The following is a 19814-nucleotide window of genomic DNA, read 5'->3' as shown; positions in this document are numbered from 1 at the left end:
GTTATCTATGTCACTGGTAGAAGTGTTCTTCTTTAGGGTGGGGCTCTCACACCAACAGCCTTAAGATGGAGATTGGGAATCTTAAGATTGAGCAGCTCCTCAAATCTTAGGATAAGGTTGGCTATACCCAACAATGTTAAGGTGAGGGCTAAAGACCAAGTATATGACGGAGGGTGGGGATAACACAGACTGAGTTCCATTCTATGGACAATCATTCAATCTATCTATCATGCCTATGTAATGAAGCCCCAATAAGAACTCTGGACACCAAAGCTTTCACCAGTTTCCTGGTGGGCCATACTCTCTGCATATGGTCATGCATGGATGCCAGGAAGTAATACACAGGCGAGTAACACCCTAACTGCATGGGACAGGACACAGAGGCTTTGCACTGGATCCTTCAAGTTTCTGCTCTATGCATCTCTTACTTTGGTCGATTTGCCCGAAATAATCTGTAACTATGAGAATAACAGCTCTCAGTGAGTCCTAACAAACTATCAAACCTCGCCGGTTCCAGGAATCCCTTGAACTTACCCCTCAATTTGTAGCCCTGTTTTCATATTTGTTGGTAGCCCCACCTTAATTCTCACAACCATCTTATGGTGTAGGCAGGGAAGGTGAAACTTCCATTTTACAAATACAAACATTAAAAGGTGTGTAAGTTAGATTTGCACTGTCAAATAGCTAGCGAATTTCTGGACCATAACCTGAAAAAATACCTTCTGACTTCTTTCCAGGATTCTGTCTAACACATCAAAGCAAAGAGAACAAAGTGAACATGAATCCAGAAAAGGAAAAAAATCTATTCATTAGATTTTATCTTCTTTCATATTTAAATTTGTTTGATTACAGAGACAATAATTTGCAAAGAGTATGAAGCTTAGAAAATGTGGAGAAGTATAAAAAAGAAAATGAGGAGAGAAACCAAGATGGCGGCATAGGTTAATGCCGGAGATTGCTGCCTCGAACAACCACTTCAGAGATATAACTAAAGGACAGAACAGACATCATCCAGAACCACAGGAAGGCTGGCTGAGTGGAAATTCTACAACTAGGAGGAAAGAGAATATCATACCCAGACTCAGAGGAGGCGCAGTGCTGAAGTGAAATACTCAGGTGTGGAGTGCGCGCGCGGAACGGGCTGGCGGTGGAGGGCGTGGTTGTTGTTTTCAATCGGGAGGGAGTTTCAGACTCTGAGCTCCAGATCCCGGCGAGTCTCTGGGGACCCAGACTCAAACGGGAGAAGCGGGACTGTCTGGCTTCGGTCGGAACTCGAAGGCAGCTTTCTCTCCGAGGTTTACAGCAGTTGCTGGGACTCTGAGAGGCAGAGCCCCTAGGGACGGAACTGAGAGCAGCCATAACTGCTCGCTCCGCCCGCCCTGTAGATCCCCGGGGACCCGCCCCACCCAAGCCCTGCACAGAGCCATTTGCCGGATAGCCTCAGGCAAACGCTAGATTAGCACTGCCCTAGACATCCAGCACAGAAGCTCTCCCACTGCAGACACAGTGGACTCTCATAGCCAGTTAGCCTGGAGGTCAAATCACCCCCGGTATTGCTGACAACAATCAAGGCTTAACTACAACAAGACTGCGCACAAAGACCACTAGGGGGTGCACCAAGAAAGCATAAAAAATGCGGAGACAAAGAAACAGGACAAAACTGTCAATGGAGGATATTGAGTTCAGAACCACACTTTTAAGATCTCTCAAGAATTGTCTAGAAGCCGCTGATAAATGTAGTGAGATCCTCAAGAAATCTAATGAGACCCTCGATGTTGTGATAAAGAACCAACTAGAAATTAAGCATACACTGACTGAAATAAAGAATATTATACAGACACCCAACAGCAGACCAGAGGAGTGCAAGAATCAAGTCAAAGATTCAAAACGCGAAGAAGCAAAACACACCCAACTGGAAAAGCAAAATGAAAAAAGAATCCGAAAATACGAAGATAGTGTAAGGAGCCTCTGGGACAGCTTCAAGCGTACCAACATCAGAATTATAGGGGTGCTAGAAGATGAGAGAGAGCAAGATATTGAAAACCTATTTGAAGAAATAATGACAGAAAACTTCCCCCACCTGGTGAAAGAAATAGACTTACAGGTCCAGGAAGCGCAGAGAACCCCAAACAAAAGGAATCCAAAGAGGACCACACCAAGACACATCATAATTAAAATGCCAAGAGCAAAAGACAAAGAGAGAATCTTAAAAGCAGCAAGAGAAAGAAACTCAATTACCTACAAGGGAATACCCATATGACTGTCAGCTGATTTCTCAACAGAAACTTTGCAGGCCAGAAGGGAATGGCAAGAAATATTCAAAGTGATGAATACCAAGAACCTACAACCAAGATTACTTTATCCAGCAAAGCTATCATTCAGAACTGAAGGTCAGATAAAGAGCTTCACAGATAAGGAAAAGCTAAAGGAGTTCATCACCACCAAACCAGTATTATATGAAATGCTGAAAGGTATCCTTTAAGAAGAGGAAGAAGAAGAAAAAGGTAAAGATACAAATTATGAACAACAAATATGCATCTATCAACAAATGAATCTAAGAACCAAGTGAATAAATAATCTGGTGATCATAATAGAATCAGGGACATAGAAAGGGAATGGACTGACTATTCTTGTGGGGGGAAAGGGGTGTGGGAGATGCGGAAAGAGACTGGACAAAAATCGTGCACCTATGGAAGAGGTCAGTGGGTGGGGAGTGAGGGATGAGGGTGGGGCGGGAACTGGGAGGAGGGGAGTTATGGGGGGAAAAAAGAGGAACAAATGTAATAATCTGAACAATAAAGATTTAATTAAAAAAAAAAGAAAATGAAAATCATCTATACTCCTCCCTTATAAGTACTATCAATATTTTTTATTCATCTCTTTCTGTATATGTACTAGATATGCGCATGTATACACACACACACACACACACACACACACACACACACACCGCCACATACAACTTGTTTTAGTATAATCGCTGCATCAGGCTTTATCCGCTTACCAGCATGTTGTATTTCCCCATATCACTGAAATTTTTAAGAAATACCATTTATAGTGACTACTAGTATATAACACTCCAAAGAGGGTTGTACTATTATTACTTATTCAATCATTCCCTGTCATTGGGCATTTAGGCTGAATCCTGTTTTTATCTATGAAATACAAATATCTTTTCACATTTCTGAGGCTGCCTCAAGCCATATATTTGTGGAATTTCTAAATCAATGTATATAAACGTTTTTAAGTTTCTTGATATCTAATGTCAAGCTGCCACTGGCAGCATATTTGAGGGCCAGTCTCAATCACTATTATAATGTTTTTGATCATTGCCAGTTTATAGCTAGAATGTAATATTCTATCATTTTATTTTTAATACATTTAATTAGTTAAAAAGTCATGTTTATTAACTGTTTTAATTTTTTATTTTTCTAATTTTTATAATGCATTTTTTATATTGGGTTATTAATATTTTATTAATTGGTCAGTCTACATAATTTTAATTCAAATGCTATAGTCATGTCAGTTAAGCATCCAGACAGATTTTATGCTAACAGATATGAAAAGAAAAATGAGGAAATTATAGGAAGAAGATACATTAAGTATAATAATCATGTTATTGTAAAACCACTTTTGATCTATTTTAAAATATTACTATTTTGTATTTTGAAATGTTTAAAGATATGATTTAACTACATAAGAAGTAAAGCCCTAAGAATATTAAAAATGGCAACAATATGTTACCAACATGACAAATATAATTCATAAGAAAGGCATAGAAACCACACTAGAAGTAGGCAAAAGATGTAATCATACATAGAAAGATATAAACGTAAATCAAGACTAAAAAATGCTCACATTTTTTTGTGGTAAAAGGAAATAAATGCATATTGAAACATTAAGGTACCATCTCTTCCTTATTACATTTTGTTGTTGTTTTTTAATTTTTTTAAAATATATTTTATTGATTTTTTACAGAGAGGAAGGGAGAGAGATAGAGAGTTAGAAATATCGATGAGAAAGAAACATCAATTAGCTGCCTCCTGCACAACTCCCACTGGGGATGTGCCCGCAACCCAGGTACATGCCCTTGACCGGAATCGAACCCAGGACCCTTGAGTCTGCAGGCCGATGCTCTATCCACTGAGCCAAACCTGTTTTGGCTTATTACATTTTGTAAAACTGCTTACAAGTGCCCTTGGTGCTGATGAGGAGCTCTAGAACCTGCACGTTCCCTTGACTGGTGCAGTGACTACACCCTTCTGAAACACCATTAGCATATGCAGAAAAGCCACACAGATTAAGATTAATTCACCCTAATTGATCCAGGAAATAGATCTCAAAGATATAACCCCAAACAGTGGAAAAGAGACATGCACACACAGAAAATTCACTCCATCATCATTACAATGGTGGAGTATTACAAGTAACCCATAAGTCAAACAAACAAACAAAAAGAAGCAAATTATGGTAGAGCCACAGGATGAAATATCATGTAACCATTAGAATACAATGTCCCAACCCTGGTAAAAGCTGTTACTTCTTACTGAATGCTGATAAAATGGCAAGCACTTTCCTTACTTGATATTCTTTCAGGCTTACAACAAATTTTTCTATTGTGGAAAATATATATAACATAAAATTTACCATTTAACCATATTTAAGTGTACAACTAAGTGCAATCACTTGTGCTTCCCTCACCACCATCCATCTTCAGAACGTACTCCCTATTTCCTTCCTCCTCTCAGGCGATCATCATTCTACTTCTGTCTCTTTAATTCAACTACCCTTGGTACCTGATACAATTGTAATCATATAGTATTTTTGTGTGTGACTGGCTTATTTCACTTAGCATAACGTCCTCAAGATTCATCCATGTTGAAACATGTATCAGAATTTCCTTTCTTTTTAAGGCTAAATAATATTCCATTGTATGTATATACCATAGTTAGTTTATCCATCCATCCATCTCTCCAAGGACACTTGGGTAGCTTCCACCTTTTGGCTACGGTGAATAATGCTGCTATAAATATGGCCATACAGATATTGCTCACAACTTTACAAGAGAGATGTGCTCCCCATTTTACATATAAGGAAGCTAAGGCCTTTCCACAAGCTTTTTCACACAATGTCTCATAGCCAGTAAGTGACAGGATCCAGCGATGATCCAACCAGGATTTAATGGGAGGTGAGGCTTGGGCTCCTTGTATGACTCTGAGCCAGGCTTCAGATACCTAAAGTCACCAAGTGACAGAAAATAGAACACAGGCAGTGGCCCAGGTGAGAAGTCACAGTTGTGAGGTAACTGACATCCAGGCTGGCAAGACTTTTCCAAGATTAGGTTCTTCTTTTGTGGCAGCAATAAGGGGTTAGGAAAGATTTCCACTCTCTAGCAAACACTTTCAGACATAATCTGAGCACTGACATTACTTTTGGAGAGGTTTTGAAAAATGCTTGGTTGTTTAAAAGAAACTATTACCATTAAAATTCAAGATCCACCTGAATTAATAAACAAAGTGTGGAGAAGCCTTCCTCAAACTCACCTTTAAGTTTCTTTACTTTATTTCTCCAAAGTACAAGAGCCGGTGTAAAAAATACACAGTGCAAATGATCAAAAGGATTAAGGGTCCAGAAGCCACTTACAGAAGTGTCCATGCCTCCAGGAACTTACCAATGTGCCAGGCTAATTTGATTCCTGAAACCAATCTGCAAATACTTTCTGGTGCTTCCAGAGATAAAAGGCTGTATCTTAAAAATACTTCTAGCTGTTTCTTCACATAACTTTGTGCAAACAGCATAATAGATGTGATGTGCAAACGTGCTTGTTAACAACTCACAGCAGCATGATAAGTGCTTTTACATTGTTGTTCAAAAATATCGTGAAAAAACAAATGAAAAGGATGAATATCCTCCCTGGGCATTTCCCTGTGTGGCCTCACGGGGTAGATATGAGCAGTCATTCCTTACAAGACAAAACATCCCAGAAGAGACATAGGGGAGAGTTCTGGGGTCAGAAAAATTGGGCAGTCTGGAGACCTTGGGAGCTTTTTAGGAGCCAAATCATCCATACACAGCCAGGTGTTTTTAAAGAGCTCCCCAAGATAAATAAGCCGATTTTTAAAAGCCCTATGTCATAGCTCTCCATCCCATGGGGGAAATGTTGTCTTCAACTCTTCCAGGTTAGCCTGATTAATGTTTGCTACATCAGGCAGGTGAGGAGAGAAGAGAGAGCAGGCAGGTGGCCTACTCAGTAGGACTGGGCACATGATCTGACATTAATAAATACACACAGATTGGAGGGATCGTTGTGCTGGATTTTTCAACCACTGACTTCCCTCCACCTGGATGAGTGGCCATGCTGACCCCAGCCCTGCTCACCTGCCTGCAGACCAGTCCCCTAAATGGAATCATACTTACACGCTCTGCTCTGTTTCTGTCCCTAACCACTGAATTCTATGCAAACCTCACCACATGTCTTACTATGGACAGTTACTACCCAGAGGAAGATATCAGATACAATTGACGAAACTTTAACACTTTACTGTGTGGGTGAACACTGTTTTACTTATTCATTAATTAATAAATATTTACTGAGTGCCTACTAAGTTCCAGGCATTGTGCTAAGTGCTGGGGATCCAATGGTAACAACTGTTAATATAGTGACAACAAAGAACACTTGCAGCCTGGGCACTGCCTGCAGTCTGGGTCCAGGTAAGGAACTTCTCTCGAAAAGAAAAATACCTGATTTTATTTTTTAAATATATTTTTATTGATTTCAGAGAGGAAAAGAGAGTGAGAGATAGACACATCAGTGATGAAAGAGAATTACTGATCAGCTGCCTCCTGCAAGCCCCACACTGGGATCAAGCCTGCAAACTGGGCATGTGCCCTGACCGGGAATCGACCTCTACCTCCTGGTTCACAGGTTGATGACGCTCAACCACCGAGCCATCCCTGCTGGACCTGATCTATTTTATTGATCCTACAGGCAAGATGGTGGGTAAAAGTGAGCTATAGCTATTTTTTCATTAAATAATAACTATTCTTCAACTCCCCTCAACTTTCTCAGCCAAGAAGGCCCATCCAAACCGATAAACCAGATCAAAGAGTACACAAAGGAGCCAGAAGTGTGAAAGAAGAGGCAGAGTGGGGGATGACTAATACTGCCCCTTTCCCATACGAGATTGAAAACACTGCTTTCCTCTTGCTAATTAACTACAAAGAGGTAAGATGTCAGCTCAGTTTCATCTCCAGCTCCTGCAGGTAGAAAATGTGATTTCCAACAATGTACTCATTATAAAAAAAAAGTCCTAATACATCAAAATTGGATGCCCTGTGGAGTTCATTATAGAATTTGAGGAGTGTCTATACTGTCACTTTATCTTGGCTTTTTTCTTTTGTCTCATCAGTCACTTAAAGTGTCCAAAGAGAAATGTAAGCTTTAAAAAGCTTCCTATTGATTAAAAAATAGAACAAATACTGTTGGGTGATTGTAATTTTTTTCTTTTCTTTCTTTCTTTCTTTCTTTTTTTTTTTTTTGGTACACTATGGGAAACATGGCAGGGAATTTATAATCCTTTGGCGTGTATTTAATACAGACACATCCTTCCAAGATTATTCTCTCTGAGGGGTGATAGCAACACAGTTGAGGACTTGATCAAGAAAATTGCTCAAGAAAACAATAAATGACAACCATTAATCCTCATGTTCCTAGAGCTTTCTTACTGCTATAAAGCTAACTAGTAGGTAACTAGTCCAGGAGTGAGCAGCTTACTAGTTTCTGTATCCAACCTGCTGATTTTAGAGGCAGGCCCGCACATGCTTTGAGCTGATTTCTTCAGAACATGAAGTGTATGAAAGGATCTATGTGGCTGGGCTGATCAATGCCTATTTCCTAGACCAGCACCAGCTCCCACGCGAACATGAGATGGGCAGGAATTATGAGATACTGTATTAGCAAAACTAACCTGCCAAGTCGAGAATCACGGTACCCTTGAAGCAGAGAGATCAAACACAGCTTTATTAAACGGCCTGATTTAAATTTAAAAGGGCACTGCACACTAAGAAACTAGGAATCCTTGATGCTGTTAAATTATACCACCAAGTCAAAAATGAGTCCTACTTGTACCTTGTTATTAGTGGGCAACACAAGCGTGGTTCCCAACTGTGTGCCTTAGAGTGAAACTTTAAAAAAAATGCTCCCATCTCCCACTTTACTCACACTGGGGTTCTGATACAGAAGACCTAGGGTCAGTCCTGGGCATATTCTCCTCACAAAGCCTTAAGGGTGCTTTTAATGCAAAGTTGGGAAAGGAAGCCATGAAATTAGGCATTTGATAAATGCAGCTATATCAAGGAAGAGAAGCCAGACAAGATTTTTTTAATCAAGTCTCAGGATTGTAAGGTACTCGAAAGACCAACTAGCCAAATGCCACATGGTTTTACACCATTGCAACATCCAGATGAACATCTCGAGTGGTGGGACACACACGGTTTCACAAAGGCATCCATGCCATTGTCGGGATGCCCTAACCGCTGGAACGTTGCACCTTTACTGAGGCAAATCTACCTTCTGCTTGTCTGGGCTGTGCCTTTGGGGTCTACTCACTCCACAATGACTCCCAAGGAGGCTACAGGTATAGAGCTTCATGGGCCAGATAAAGGGCACTGATTTTGGATCAGAAGAGCTATATCTGAGGGCATAATCTTCCATACAAGCCACTTATCTTCTCTTATCACAGTTCCTCATCTGTAAAATGGGGATAGGAACATCTGTCCTATCAATCTTAGAGTATGGCAGAGAGCACTAAATAATAGGTACTGAAGGGAAAGCACTTGGAAACTTACTGGCAATCTCTGTATCAGTACTAGTCTCCCTACATCACATAGTACCAGTGATAAGCCATGTCATAATGGAACTTCACTATATGAAAAGCTGTCAACCATTTAGAATCCATGTTAATACAAACAGAACTATATGGAATACTCTCCAAGCAAAATTGGGTTTCTTTGGGCAAGCTGCCAAAAACAGGTTTTCCTAAAAGTGTATGTGTTCCAAATCAGAGTGAAAAGATAGCTAGAGCACTCCTGGAATCATGATAACGAGAGGTCTTCAAAACCAAGTCAGATGTATTTTCATATTCTTCAAAAACCATCCGAAATGCTTAATGACATGGAGGAGAAAAGGCACCCCAATTAGAGCTCATCTTTGCTAACACTGTGGCTGCTTATACAGAGGTTCCAGAAGAGCTACTTCAAGTCATCCAAGGATAATAACTGCCTATTCATCTGGCACATAAACCACATTACAGTTGCTTTTTAAGTGTAAGTTGTAGCAGCATATTCTCCCAATTTGCATGGTACGTTATTTATAAACTAGAGGCCCAGTGCACGAAGCTCGTGCAATGGTATGGTCCCTAGCAGCTGCTGCTGCTGGCTGGGTACTCCCTCCCTTCCCCCAGCTGCCTGCCACCACCACTGGCCAGGGCCTCCCTCCCTTCCCCCGGCCTGCCCCCTGGTTGAACTCCCAGAAGAACTACAGTTGAGGGGACAATTTGCATACTATACTTTTATCATATAGGATACCCCAAACAGGAATGTCTTGGCAGGATCAGCCAGAAAGCATGGCTCTGACTTATTTAGCTGCCTAAATTAATTAACAATAAGTATAACTTATGCTTAGTTTAAATATTTTTTAGAAGAATGGAACTATGAACCAGCATTTAGATTTGTGCATAACTTAGCCTCAATCCGATATACTGTTGGTGGTCTGGGAAGTCTTGGCTTTGTCTACCTATTTGGTACCAAAAGCATCACTTATTTGGTCCAAAAAATATATATTAATCCAACAGCCTTATCTTGAAAGCATGTCAACAAGATGAGCAACCAAAGCTTAATCTTAATTTTAAAATTGACTGTGTAAATATCAATAGAAACTCTTAAAATGTCAGCTGATTCTATAAATTTAGTCAAATATAGTCTAATTCTGGCATTCTCAATGGGGTTGTATCACTTCCAAGGGAGGGGGGAATTGGCTCTTGGGAGACAAAAGCATCTTACACGTTAAAATGATATGGCCCTTCAAAGGGCCACCATACACAACCTAACATATAGTATATCTGTGATATCAAATTTTAATCAGGGCAGGAGACACAATTAGGAAAGAAATGGCTAAAAAGACTCCCTAGGGCAGGGGTGGGCAACCCCTCCCTCTCTTATAATCTTCCATTTACAATTTTTTTCTTAATATCGACTTTTTTATTTTTCAGATAAATTCAGTGTAGGTGCATCTTAGATAAATAATTTTACATAGCAAGTTATCTTAAAGACCATAGACATGGATTGATGAGAGAGGGGAAGAGCAATTTCTGTGTCTCTGCCTTAACTCTCCCTGCCTTCCTAGAGCCGACCAGTATTTTGGTTTCATCCACATACACTTGTGAATCTTTGTTCTCAGTGATGAATTTTGTTAAGTCTCATAATAGGAGTAGCCTGACGGATGAAAGTAGTAGCTCGTGCATATCTCTGAAGGTCATGAAATATAAACCTGATGTAAAATCTGTCATCAGTGATGCAGAAGCAAAAGTCCCACTGATAATATCTAACAGAGTCATAAAGTTTTCTGTCGGACTATCAGTGTACATGTATACTTTAAAAAATAAATGTATTTTTCATCATCATAAACTGTGTTTTTGTCACGCGAATGAATTTTATTATTTCTTCAAGGTTCTTCACATACGTACACCTTATAAGATATCAAGTAGGCGTAACATGTTCTCAAAAAATTAGGATTGGCATGCAGAAGAATTTTGAGTCAGAGATTTTGCTGGTTTGGGCATGCACTCACAAAAAGGTTGCCCACCCCTGCCCTAGGGTGACTATAATTTTTAAAGGTTGAGAAACAGTGGCCTAAATTAATTCAATTAATACAGCAATACAATTACATTGACAAAATAGCTTCCTTAACATCCTGCCTCATTTTCACTTCTGGATGGGGCTTGTAATAGAAGGCAACCACCAGCGGAGGGATTCGTTCAACATGGACTCATTGAGCAGCTAGCATTGGCCCTGGGCACAGCTTTTGGGTGCAGCTAATACAACAATAAGACAGTTCCTGGCCAAAAGGAGCTTATAGTCCAGGAGGGCAAAGAAACACATGAGGGAAAACACACAGGATAAAGCCATATTACTGCTAGGAGAGGGATGTGTTCAGAGTTCTGTGGAAGCATATAGGGGGAACACACTGAGAGGACTCAGAGGAGAGGATGACCCAGCACTCTTAATACTATACTCTACCATAGCCTCCCTTGGCCTCTAGACCTCTCTCATGACAATTTCACACTTGTCAGACATTCAGGCAGTCCAAAACAAAAATGGGGAGCATTTATCTAAACTACATGCCTTTGCCTGTAGTTATTTTAACCTATGAAGGGAAATTAGGCACTCAGCAAAATTTAATCAGACCAGGACACTAAGACCAAGCACATCACATTAACAGGGTGCATGTCCCAATTTGAGACTTAATGTAACTTGTTCCATATTAACCCAAACCCTGCACTGGATTTTTTGTTCCTTAAGTGGAATAGTACTCTATAAGTCTGGGATGATGACAACAATATTTTAGATTTGTGTAATACTTTTATAGATCACAAAGTACTTTTATATGCAATAATTATCTATGAAGTCTTAATAGTACCTCCATCTATTATTACATCCATTTTACAGATGAGAAAACCAGACTCAATGAGGTCAAATTATTTGCCTAATTAAGATTACACAGTAGGTGGCAGAGCACAGTCGTTTGGGCCATGGCTCCAACCTAGTCATTGACTCAGTAACATCATGCTCTCTCCCCGTAAGCCTTGGTGCTAAGGGTAACCGCTAAATGACTGCTGCCTATGGATGTCTACAGATCTAAATTCAGCTGTATTCTGATTGATATTGGGATATTTTGGCCTTGATTAGCAAGTCTTTGGTGACAACCAGTAATTAATTTAGGAGCCCAAAGACATGCCCAGAGGAATAAAACCAAATGGGCCATGAGCACTGACAGTGCTGCCAGAATATTGATTTGGATAATTACTTAACTTTTGTGAGTCTCAGTTTCCTCATCTGCAAACCAGGTACATATAAAAATGCCCCAAAACACACACACACACACACACACACACACACACAGGTTTTGTTAACTATAAAGTGTTCCAATTCTTAGATTCCTCTTCTCCTTCTCTCTGTCCCATCTTGGCCAGGCAATAATTCAATAAACATGAGACTGAGTCATGGTTATATTAATGGCACTAAACCAATGATAGGAGACATCCAAAGACACGTGATACAGAGCCTGCTCCTGGAGAACTCAACTAATGGCACAAGCCAGGAAGTGTTGGGAGCCATGGCAGAGGTGCGGGTAAAAGGAGGAAAGAGAACAGGGAAGGTTTCACAGAGGAAGTGCATCTGAAGTGGGGGCTGAAAAATGAGTGCAACTTAGACATCCAGAGCTGAGGATGAGGGTGTTTCAGACAATGAAAATGACAAGTACCATGGCGCAGAGAAGGGAAACCACAGAGTGGATATGATGGCTCAGATGAACTGATCTTCAGCGTTCCTTCTGGCAAACACGGTGCTGATGGCCACGTTACCACAACACCCTGGTACACCCGCATCTTCTGCTCCCACCCATCAAGGGCTTGGTTACCATGTTAGCTGTGTTTGTTCCCAAGCCTGTTTAGACCAATTGTACTTTACATTGTAATTACAAAGTTGAATTAAATAGCACACCGTGAAGAAAAGAAATAGTTTTATTGCTATTAAGAATGAAGTCGGATGCTTTAGAAAAACTCAAAAGAAAGTTAAGATAGGTGTGGCAAGACCACTACATAAGAATGGGAAGGGTCCAAGAAATCTATGGCATTTCTATACACCAATAATGAACTTACAGAGAGACTAAAAAAGCAATCCCATTTACCATCGCACCAAAAAATTAAGATGCCTAGGAATAAACTTGACTAAGGAGGTAAAAGTCCTGTATTCAGAAAACTACAGGACACTGAAAAAGGAGATAGAGGAAGACATAAACAGATGGAAGAACATACCGTGTTTATGGATTGGTAGAATCAACATAATCAAGATGTCCATACTACCCAAAGCAATCTATGGATTCAATGCACTCCCCATTAAAATGCCAATGGCATATTTCACAGACCTGGAACAAACTTTCCAAAAATGCATCTGGAATAAAAAAAGACCCCGAATAGCTGCAGCAATCCTGAGAAAGAAGAACAAAGTAGGTGGGATCTCAATACCAGATATAAGCTGTATTACAAAGCCACTGTTCTCAAAACTGCCTGGTACTGGCACAAGAACAGACATATAGATCAATAGAATAGACTAGAGAACCCAGAAATTGACCCAAACCACTATGCTCAATTAATATTCGACAAAGGAGGCATGAACATACAATGGAGTCAAGACAGTCTCTTCAATAAATGGTGTTGGGAAAATTGGACAAATACATGCAAAAAAAATGAAACTAGACCACCAACTTACACCATACACAAAAATAAACTCAAAATGGATAAAGGACTTAAATGTAAGATGGGAAACCATAAAAATACTAGAGGAATCAACAGGCAGCAAAATCTCTGACGTATGCCGAAGCAATTTCTTCACTGATACTGCTCCTAGGACAATGGAAACTAAAGAGAAAATAAACAAATGGACTACATCAAAATAAAAAGCTTTTGCACAGCAAAGGAAACCATCAACAAAACAACAAGAAAGCCCACTGTATGGGAGAACATATTTGCCAATGTTATCACTGATAAGGGTTTAATCTCCAACATTTACAGGGGACTCATACAACTTAACAAAAGGAAGATAAACAACCCAATGAAAAAATGGGCAACAGACCTAAATAGATGCTTTTTGAAAGAGGACATAAGGAAGGCCAAGAGACATATGAAAACATGCTTAAAGTCACTAATCATCGGAGTGATGTAAATCAAAACAACAATGAGGTACCATCTAAAACCTGCCAGAATGACTGTTATCAACAAAACAACAAATGACAAGTGCTGGCAAAGATGTGGAGAAAAGGGAACCCTCGTGCACTGCTGGTGGGAATGCAGACTGGTGCAGCCACTGTGGAGAACAGTATAGAGTTTCCTCAAAAAACTAAAAATGGAACTCCCATTTGACCCAGTGATCCCACTTCTAGGAATACATCCCAAGAAACTAGAAACACCAATTAGAAAGGATATATGCACCCCTATGTTCATAGCAGCACAATTCACCATAGCTAAGATTTGGAAACAGCCTAAGTACCCATCAATAGATGAGTGGATTAGAAAACTGTGGTACATCTACACCATGGAATACTATGCGGTGGTAAAAAAAAAATAAGGAGTTCTTACCATTTGCAACAGCATGGATGGACATGGAAAGCATTATGCTAAGTGAAATAAGCCAGTCAGAGAAAGATAAATATCACACGATCTCACTCATTTGTGGAATGTAATGAACAACATAAACTGATGAACAAAAACAGATCCAGAGACAGAGAAGCATCAATCAGACCGTCAAACTTCAGAGGGAAGGTAGGGGAGGGTAGGGGTAAGGGGGAGAGATCAACCAAAGGACTTATATGCTAGCATATAGGCCTAACCAATGGACACAGACAACAGGGGGGTGAGGGCATGAGGGGGTGGGGAGAATGGGGGGTAATGTGGGGATAAGGACACATATGTAATAACTTAATCAATAAAAAAATTAAAAAAAAATAAAATCAATAAAAATTAAAAAAAAAAAGAATGGGAAGGGTGATTGTCAGGATCTGGGGAGAGGGAGGAATGGGGAGTTATTGTTTAATGGATACAGAGTTTCATTTTGCAAGGTGAAGAGTTCTGGAGAAGGATGGTGGTGATGGCTGCCCAACAATGTGAATGAACTTAATACTACTAACATGTATTATGTCAAGATGTTAAGTTGGTAAATTTTATGTTACATGTACTTTACTACAAATAAAAAGGAAAAATAAGATTAAGAAGAAATAAGAATCTAGATAAATTTAATGCTCAGGTTGCTTCACACATCTTTAAATTCTCCCTTGATTTCAAAGAAGCCAAAACTGGAAATCATTGATAGTAATAAAGAAAAATACTTAGTACTTACTCTGTACGAGCCACAGCTCTAAGCACTTTATAGATATTAGCTAATTTAATCTTCCTGAAGAGCCAATAAGAAAGGTACTATTATGCCCATTTTAAAGATGAGGACAATTAGGCACAGAGAGGTTAAAGAGCATGACCAAGATCACAACACCATAACGAGCAAAATCAGAATCCAGATGGAAGTCTACTCCACGCTGTGCACTCAACCCGCACTCTGCCAAGGAAGGAAGATAGGAGGCACTCTAGGGGGAGGCCCCACCATCAGAAAGACATTGACCCCAAATCCAAAGGTTGCACAAGAGGGTACATTTATTTATGTTTAAAAAACAGCAAGGTTTCTGCAAATCTCTTCTTTTTAATGATTCACCATCCCTTTATTTTTTTCATCTTTCCTTTGATCAGTTTCCCTAATGAACCCATTATTATGCAAAAGAAGCAGTGGATAAGAGTTTTTGACTCCATTCACTCTATCTAGAGCCAAGGATACTGCTCAGTCCGGAGGCCAGCAGTCAGCCCTCACTGGGAATCCACATGAAGGAGTAGTTCAGGTGCTGAGCTCACAAGGACACAGTAGTCCTCCCACAAACATGGAGGCGGCTCTGAAGTCAGCTAATAATGACATGCAGGTTTTATAAGACAAAATGTAGGCTGCGCTGTGTCACTGGAACCTAAGAGAATGTCCGGATGCATCTCACATGGTTCACTGGAATAGAAACTCCTGCAAGAAACCTCTCCAAGCAAAGAGAAACCGTGTGTAAGCATGTGTGTGTGTGCACAGGCACACACACCCTTTAATCCCACCCTTGATTAAAAAAAAAAAAAGTCAGAGCTGACCCTTAATGCACTGAGCTTGCAGATTGTTTCTGAAGACAAAGGGAAGGAAAATCCAATTCTTAGTTCCAGGAGCTTTTTTAAACGTAGCCCAGAAGACTTCCCTGAAAAGCCCAGCCAATTTAATTTAATTGGTTAAATTAAATCCAAGTCTTTTCCTCCGCCACTACACAGAAGAGTTGGAAGCAATCTGCTTTTCTACAGTTTTTGGTGGGGAGCCCTGAACTCCAGGACCAAGAATACAGATTTGATGGCAAGAAAGCGAGTTGATAAGAGCTGTATTATGTCAAGATTAATTTAGCAGCCCCATGTGGACTGTTCAGGTGGTGAGGGTGTCTGGAGGCAAAGACAGTGATTAAAAGGGCATCCCTGCTCTCCTGTGTTTACCTTCATCTGCACACCCGTCACTCACTGATCAGAGAACTGGAATGTACTGTGGGCCCTGCATTACCTGGGCCTGCAGAGATCATTGGGCTGGACACCAATGGGGCACAGAATGAACATCTAACCCCCAAATGGCAATCAGGCTGGCAAATATGAGCTTCTACAGGTCTGTTAATATCAAAAACATCTGGAAAAATGGGTTTTATAGTTTTCACTTGGTAGAGATATCCATTATGTAGGTCAGTATAAATTATATTCCTTGACCATCAAAATAACTAATGAAAATAAGTTCAAATGACTTTCAAAATGTAAATCTGAAGCTGCAGAAACATCGGTAACTATTTCTGTGCTATGTTCTCTATCTTGGCCCTTCCGCAAATTAGGAATAATTGTACTTGCCAGACACTTACTTCAGAGGTTGGTGAGAGGATAATGTGTGTAAAGCTTGTTGGTTTTTGTGGATGAAAGGTTTTTGATTAGTACAAATTATGAATTATTACTATTCATTAGAAAAAACAAATGCATTATTTCAGCTCCTAATGCATCCCTGACATCTGCATGCCATTGTGCACAGGAGGATGATCTTGGAGAACACACCCTGTTCCCAGCACTGCTATTGATAAAACTGCACCCCTCTACCTTAAAAAGAATACTTCAGAGCAGCCTGTAAAACCTGAAAAGTAAGTCCCATAGTTCTTTGTCCCTTTATCTAAAAAGCAGGAAAAAATATATAATTAGAAACGTGGATAAGAAGCCTTCACCATTGTGCTTGGTTATAAGCTTCAGATGTTTGGATCCCAGCTCGATAATGGCCATCGTCTTGATCAGTGCCCCTTCACAAAGCAGGTTCCTACTTCACACACAGGGTGGGGTGAAGGTCTCAGGCACAGAGAATAAAGTGGAATTCTCCACAGAGGAGCCATTCCATAGAACCTGACTATTGTGTAGATGTGATACCATTCTCCCCTGGGGAACATGCCAGCAATCATATCTTAAAGAATATTTCTTACCTATGGTCTTTTCTAAAGTATGTTATATATGGTCTGCTTGCTCCTGCATTCACTGCCCTTATTGTTTCAGGATTGTTTCAAGATCCTGCTTTCTCAAAATCATCAGTCTAAACCTGTGTGCTAGTCAGCAAGTACTGACATTCTCAAGGTTGTGTCATCTCAGTCTGTTTGTGTACAGACTGAGGATGGAAATTGGAAAATTATGTTCATGTCAATGTTCTCCATTAATTTTCATTACGCTGATCCTTTTTAATAAATAAGTTACACTTTGTTATGTAACATTTCCAATGACAAAGAGGGAGAGAAGGAGGTGGAGGTGGACGAAAAGACAGAGAGGATAAGTAGAGAGGGAGGAGAGAAAATAAGAATTGGCAATACAATTTAAACTAAGTAGTTTAGAGCTATTATAATTTATTGGCTATTTCAGTAGAAAATGCTTTCTTCTTTGGTAATAACTTTATTGAGGTAAAATTCACACATTATACAATTCACCCATTTAAAGTATACAATTTAATAGCTTTTAGTATATTTACCGAGTTGGGGAACCATTACAATAATCAATTTTGAAACATTTTCATTACTCCAGAAACAATCCATACCTTTTAGCTCTTGTCATCCAAACCCTCCAACCCCTCCAGTCCTGGGCAACCACTAATTTGTCTCTTTAGATTTCCATACTCTGTACTGTTCGAATACATAGAATCATACACTATTTGGTCTTTTGTGACTGGCTTCTTTCATTTAGGCTAATGTTTTCAAGGTCACCATGTTATTGCATGTATCAGTATCTCATTCCTTTTCATTGTCAAATAATAATAATTGTGTGTATACATCACATTTTATTGTCCATACATCAGTTGATGGACATTTAAGTTGTTTGCACTTTTTGGCTATTATGAGCAGCCAAATAATGCTGCTATGAACATTCAATTACATAAGCCTGTGTGTGGACACAGGTTGTCATTTCTCTTAGAACATATATCTAGGAGTAGGATTGCTGGGTAATATAGTAACTCTATGTTTAACATTTTAAACCTATTACATATCAGTATCAAAACACTTTAAAAATTAAATAATTAAAAAAGAAGAAATCACAATAAAAATTTTAAAATACTTAAAACTGAATTAAGTGGAAATTCTACAAATAAAACTATTGGAAGGCAGCAAAAGTGATTCTTTGGTATAAATTTATAACTTTAATTCAATTATATTATGAGGAGGGAGCAAAAAGTAAAAATATCAATGAATGAAGGAACAAGTTGTAAAGAAAACTATAGAATAACACAAAGATATTTGGAGGAAGGAATGAAAAGAGAGAAGCATAAACTAATGAAACATAGAACAAATATTCAATAGAAAAGGATCATGAAGCCAAAAATTTATCAAGAAAAAGAGAAAGCACAAATAAATAAAATTACAAATAAAATGGGACCATAAATACAGATGCAACAAAGATTAAAAAGATGAGAAAAACACTATAAAAACTGCATGCAAATACAATCCATAGAAAAAAAATATAATTTTCCAAAAATGTCCCACAAAGAAAGAAAAAGGCCAAAATCTCTTTAATAACTAATTTTTAAAACTAGATTGTTAGTTTTAAAAAAAATCTTCCCAAAAGGAAAACAATGAGGCCTAGAGGCCTTTACAGGTAAATTCTATAGAATTGTCAAGAAATGGATTATCCAAATCTTACATAAACTCAAAGTAACAGAAAAAAAAGGGGTAGGCAAGATACAAAATACACAGACCATAAAGAAAAATATCAAGAAATTCAATCACATTAAAATGAGGAACTTTTCATCAAAAGATAATGTAAAGAATTCTTTAAAAGGAAAGTAACTAAAGATAAGAAAAAATATCTGCTATATGTAGAACTGTCAAAGTATTAGCATTCAGTAATCATAAAAACTCCTTAAAGGAGTTTCCAGGAAGAAAAAAGACAAAATTCTCAACAGGATAAAAAAAAAAAATTATATCTTCCCCAGCTGGCATTGCTCAGTGGTTGAGCGTCCAATCAAACCATGAACCTGGAGGTCAGTGGTTTGATTCCAGGTCTGGGCATATGTCTGGGTTTCAGGCTCAATCCCCAGTAGGGGGCATGCAGGAGGCATGATCAATGATTCTCTCGTCACTAATGTTTCTATCTCTCTCTCCTTTCCTTTCCTCTCTGAAATTAATAAAAATATATTTTTAAAAATGTATACCCTGAAATAGGTCTATTATACCTTGGAAATCAAAACCTACAGATACTCTTCAACTCAAAATTCCATAAGGACTGGTGTGACTCAGTTGGTTAGGTGTCATTGCATGCATTGAAAGGTCACTGGTTGGATTCCCAGTCAGGATACATTCCCAAGTTGAGGGCTACATCCCCAGTGAGACCCCATTCAGGAAGCAGCTGACCCATGTTTCTCTCTCT

General features: G+C 39.2%; 1 protein-coding gene across 3 annotated transcripts in view; it reads right to left on the bottom strand.

Annotated features, from left to right (window-relative positions):
• MSRA (methionine sulfoxide reductase A) overlaps positions 1-19814 on the bottom strand; it is a 397828-nt gene that overhangs the window by 122969 nt on the left and 255045 nt on the right. The window lies entirely within an intron of this gene.

Source organism: Myotis daubentonii, chromosome 5 (assembly GCF_963259705.1).
Source record: "Myotis daubentonii chromosome 5, mMyoDau2.1, whole genome shotgun sequence".
In the NCBI taxonomy this organism is placed as follows: Eukaryota; Metazoa; Chordata; class Mammalia; order Chiroptera; family Vespertilionidae; genus Myotis; species Myotis daubentonii.
The sequence above is the reverse complement of the archived record's forward strand: the minus strand, read 5'-3'. Positions and strand labels throughout refer to the sequence as shown.